The sequence below is a fragment of the Leptidea sinapis genome, chromosome 42 (genome assembly GCF_905404315.1).
Source record: "Leptidea sinapis chromosome 42, ilLepSina1.1, whole genome shotgun sequence".
NCBI lineage: Eukaryota > Metazoa > Arthropoda > Insecta > Lepidoptera > Pieridae > Leptidea > Leptidea sinapis.
The window spans coordinates 7,921,860-7,927,472 of NC_066306.1; the positions used below are offsets into that span (position 1 = coordinate 7,921,860).

General features: G+C 36.1%; 1 long non-coding RNA gene across 1 annotated transcript; it reads left to right on the forward strand.

Annotated features, from left to right (window-relative positions):
- The first annotated feature begins 1,979 nt into the window (after window positions 1-1,979).
- LOC126976935 (uncharacterized) lies at window positions 1,980-5,613 on the forward strand. The gene is made up of 3 exons (XR_007732038.1): window positions 1,980-2,039; window positions 4,127-4,307; window positions 5,522-5,613. It is a non-coding gene; the product is annotated as an uncharacterized LOC126976935 (long non-coding RNA).

Here is a 5,613-nt window from a genome sequence, read left to right on the forward strand (position 1 = left end):
AGGTTCATCAGTTGATCAACGACCGGCAGTACGGCTTTCGCCATGGTCGGTCGACTGGCGATCTTCTGGTATACCTAACACATAGATGGGCGGCGGATATCGAAAGCAAGACGGAAGGCCTGGCAGTTAGCCTGGATATAGCGAAGGGATTTGATCGTGTATGGCACAAGGCGCTCCTCGCAAAACTTCCATCATTTGGCCTTCCCGAGAGCTTATGCAAGTGGACCTCCAGCTTCCTCACTGTGCGCAGCATACAGGTCGTTGTAGACGGTTATTTCACGAATCCCAAGCCCGTGAACGCTGGAGTGCCCCAAGGCTGTGTGCTATCTCCCACGCTGTTTCTTCTGCATATCAATGATATGTTGGACACTTCCAACATACATTGCTATGCAAACGACAGCACTGCTGTTGCCGTATACATGGGCCATGCAGGTCTCTCTCGGGAAATCGTCGACCAGTGCCGGGAGAAACTTGTATCTTCTATCGAGTCCTCTCTCGAGAAGGTCGCGGAATGAGGTTATTTGAACCTTGTCCAATTTAACCCCCAGAAGACTCAAGTTTGCGCGTTTACCACTAAAAAACTCCATTTGTGGTAATACACCGCTCTTCGACAACACTTCCCTTAAAGCCTCGCCTTGTATTGGAATACTGAATCTCGAAATCTCGAGTGATTGCCAATTCCGTGGCCATCTGGAGGGTAAAGCCAAATTGGCTTTGAAGAAGCTGGGCATCATTAACAGAGCACGGTAATTCTTCAAGCGGGCCCACATTCTAGCGCTCTACAAAGCGCAGGTCCGGCCACACATGGAGTATTGCTGTCATCTCTGGTCTGGCGCACCCCAGTATCAGCTCGATCCATTCGACCGCGTGCAACGCAGAGCAGATCGAATTGTCGGGGACCCAGTGCTCTGTGAACGGCTGGATCACTTGGCGTTGCGTAGAGACGTCGTTTCATTGTGTGTCTTCTACCGCATTTATCACGGGAAGTGTTCCGAAGAGCTGTTTAACCTGATTCCTGCCGCCAAGTTTCACCTTGGCACGACACGCCACAAGTTAGCATATCATTTGACCATTTGGCGGTCCTCCACAGTGCGATTTTCAAGGAGCTTTCTTCCTCGTACTACAAAGCTGTGGAATGAGCTTCCTTGTGCGGTGTTTCCGGGACGATACGACATGGGTACCTTCAAAAAAATCGCGTACACCTTCCTTAAAGGCCGGCAACGCTCTTGTGATTCCTCTGGTGTTGCAAGAGAATGTGGGCGGCGGTGATCACTTAACACAAGGTGACCCGTACGCTCGTTTGTCCTCTTATTACATAAAAAAAAACGAAAAGATATTAATGTTAAGTAACATAATGAGAATATTAAAGAAGCACAACTTGTCAATTTTCTGTGTATTTATATTTTGTTGACAAAATTAACAAAAAAATTAATGAACATGTATTTGTCCTCAGACGCGTATCAAAAACAATAGGTGAAAAACAGCGCTAATGGCATATCATGCATTCGTGGTTTCAGCTTTACGATATATTGGTCATATGGGGCAACTCGGTGAGCATAGGGCATTTATTTATTGGACAGAAGAAGCGTATCACGGTATTGTACGGTTTGTGTTCAAATTAACGAAATGAAAAGATACGACAAACGATGGGATTGTATTTGGCAACTTCACCTGACTCCTGTCAATAGGACAGTGTTAAACAAATACAAAATGGGGCGTAACCGAAAGTCGTGACGATTTGCTATAAAATTTCTCTCATGCGTCGATAAAGGAGTTTCACTTCAACAAAATATAATAAAAATAAAAATAAATTGCAAACTATAAATATTATAATTAATTAAATTATTGGTTATTATATCTTTTATTAATAGCTGGGAAGTGGCGTTTATTACTATTTGAATGGTTAGAAAAAATTCAACGTTTAAGTGTAATAATGTAAAGGATATTGTAATAATTTTAACAAATATATTCCTTTATATAATGTTCAGAAATATTAGAGGAGCAGTGTGAGTAAGCTGAGTCAACATATTATAACGATGGTGAGTTTTGTTCAATATATTAATATAATATTGTATTTCAAGTTATGGGAGTTTCAGATTATAATATTACGGGCGTTTTAAGATAATGTTTTGGATGGTATGTCATATTGCGCTGGTTGTTTCAAGCGATGTTCCGCAAAAACTTTGATGTGTTGATGATAAATTGTAAGAAACATATTACTTATTTATGTTCAAACAATTTTGATTATACCACACAAAAAAAAACTACGTTTAAAAAATCCGACTTCAAAAACTGAAATGAATCAAATAACTAAAAATTTAATTTAATACACGTATTATGCAAACCTTTACCTTTAATGTTAATAAAATACTATTATTTATACATACAAATACAGAGAGATTCTTATTTCGATTTGGGACCCATAATTATTTTTATTTCCAATATTTGTTTTGTATGGACATATTTCCTGTAAGAGAGTTTATTGACCCACGGTTAGACAGTTCTGCTGTGAAACAATTTCATTAAAACAACAAGGAGCATAATATTACGAAATAATTCTTGATGTTTTGAAAATTATTCATAAAAAACAGTATTTTATTTACAATGCACAGAACAACGTCTGTCGGGTCAGCTAGTAATAATATATAATAACCCTGAATGAAAACTTCTAAAAAAGCCGTACACAAAAAACAATTATATCATCCAGGTAGACAAAATTTTCATCAAATGAAAACTACTGGGCAAACTATGTAAATATTTCATGGGACCAAATGGCATCTATTCCGCATCCAACTAAAGAAGAATTACGTAAATCGGTTCACAAGCCTCAGACTTATCGGTGTACATATATAAAAGATACCGATTGAATTGAGAACCTCTTTCTTTATGAAGTCGGTTAAAAATACAGCAGACTTAATGAAATATTAGGATATTTCTTTAATCTTACACCTCCTTGTGTCAAATTACACTAGCCTTAAAACAAATTTGTCAAACCAATTTTTAAATGAATGTATTCATGTTCTGTCATATTATTAATTGAACTAAAATTACTAATTTCCCTTTTTTATATATTACTATGCAACCATTCGCTTATTAAATGTGAGTTCAGGATGCAACGACTCCTGGAAATTCCTGAAATTTTGGGCAAATTGTTGCGACTGCTTTTTATTCTCCTTAGTTTCTCTGATCTTTTAAATATAAATAGGTTTTTTTTCCATCCACAGAATTATCTCTATTATTGCTGGTCGTAATTGCAGTCGTAACTGAAAAATGATATTTAAAAAAATTTAACGATTTGCTAGATTTCTTTCTCAGAATTGTCTCCAAATTGGATATTTCTTTAAAGCTCTTTAACTGAGATCAAGAAAACTAAATAAAAAAGAGGGACTTTGAAAACCCAAAAATCATTCAAACGTAATATATTTGTCCTTGGTGCAATTTAACTTAGTATTATGATTCATTCCAGTGTGTGCGGGAATTTGCTTGTTTAGCGCCGATTTAATATTACTTAACATTACATGCGGCATCTAGAGGAGTATCAAATAATCTGACTGTTCAAGTTTCTATTCCATACAGGAAGATATGGATACCCAGTGCTCGAGTCCATCTAGTCATAGTTTTGATATCAATAATTTTGGATAAGAAATTGCTTAGTTAGGACATAATAATCATGGTTTTCTATTCCGATTCTCCTTATCTCAGGGACACATCTGCCGTTGTTGTTGATTTGGGAGCCCAAATATATGTATTAGTCGACGAAATTAATGCCAGGAATGTTGCACATTTCATTTATTAGCTTTACGGCTCGATCACCTATCATCACTTTAGTTTTTGCTCTGTTCACTGCTAGGCCGATGTTGCCATTTTCTATTTCAAGTCGTTGACAGCACACTCATATTATCATCCATAGTTGTAGCCACAAAAATGTTTCGTCGGCACACCAGAGATCTTATAGTCTCTTTCCACCTATAATCAAGCCTTTCTTATGGCTCAACATGATGATAGCTCATAATATTTGGAGTTACTTTATATTTGAAAAAGAAATACGATAATTTAAAAAACAGATTAAATTAATAAAAAATGTAACAAAAAATAATATTTATAAAGCATTTTTAATATTTTACAGATTACAATGACCAAAGCTGTAGTGCTTGCTGTTTTATGTGGTGCATGTTTTGGAATGGCAAGTTATGAGGTAAATGAAGACTTCGATATGGAAGCATTGGTAAACGATAAGGCCAGGTTTAACGTCGCAGTCGAATGTTTCTTGGATAAAGCACCGTGTGGTGAATTTCAGAGTTATAAAGGTATGTATATTAATTTAAGGAGTATTTGTTTGTTACGCTTTCAGGCCTTAAACTAACCAACTAACTAACTTGTAACAAGCATAAACTTGTTATGCCTACTACTCGGTTAAGTCGAGTTAGTAAGTCTTTTATTGGGCGATGTATATGCTTCTACAATATGATTCCAGAAAATGTGCAAAACAAATGTGTTGGGAAATTTAAAAGAATTGTTAAAAAACGTTTGTGTGGGAAAGCTTACTATAGCATAAACGATTTTCTTAATAAACACCACAGACTGGGAATGAAGGGAACACCCTTAGGTTCTCATTATATATGTATAATATATAATAAATGTTTATTGTACGATATCACATTGTAATCCATATTCTTATAGAAATATAAAAAAAAAGCCCGCTGAGTTTCTTGCGCCCGTTCTTCTCAGGTCTGAGGCAGTCTATTTTGAATGGGTAGGTTTTGACGTTCAATAAGTAATTTTGAATCCTATTCTGAATAAAAATATTTTAAATTGAATTTGTATTAATTTACAATAAAATGTTATCAGGGCTTCATGAAGAATACGTGTTATCCCAAAATTATTAATTATTCCCGAGGAAGCATTGATTTCTGTGCCGTTGGTTGAAACGAAATTTAAAGAGTATGTGAAGGGGACCTTATTCTGGCTTTCGTTCGTTGTCATTCTTATTGAATAGGCCCTAAGATGAACTATGTCGCGGACAGAACCCAGTTAAAAATCTAATTAAAAAAACAGTCATTAAATCAAAATCGATTGCGTAGCTTAAATTAACTAAGCATATTATATTATATCGATATACAGACAGGAAGCGACTTTGTTATTTATACTCTGTAGTGATTTCTGATATTTAAAAAAATTAACAGTATGTTTGATAAGCGAAATCTCAAGTCAATTTCCTAATATTACGCAAACATTGGGGTTGAGTAGGTGTCACAACCTGAGAGTTGCTCAAAACATACCTTGATTTATTAACGAAAAGTCAGTCGAAGTGTTGGCTCAGTGGAAGAGCGCTCGGACGGAACCCGGAGAGGTCGCTTATTCGAGTACCACATCGTTCATAAATTTTATTTACATTCATAAAGAACTCGGGAAACAATACAAGTGTGTTTATTCCAGCAGTTTTGGCCGATTTATTTTCGGGTGTAGATTGAAACTTCATTTTGAGTCTTTTTAAATAATAATCGCTTTTTTTATTTCTCAGATATAGCACAAGATACAATAGAAGCAGCATGTGATCAATGCAGCCCTAAACTGAAGCACTTGGCCCATACGTTTATGCAGGGTCTGGAGAAA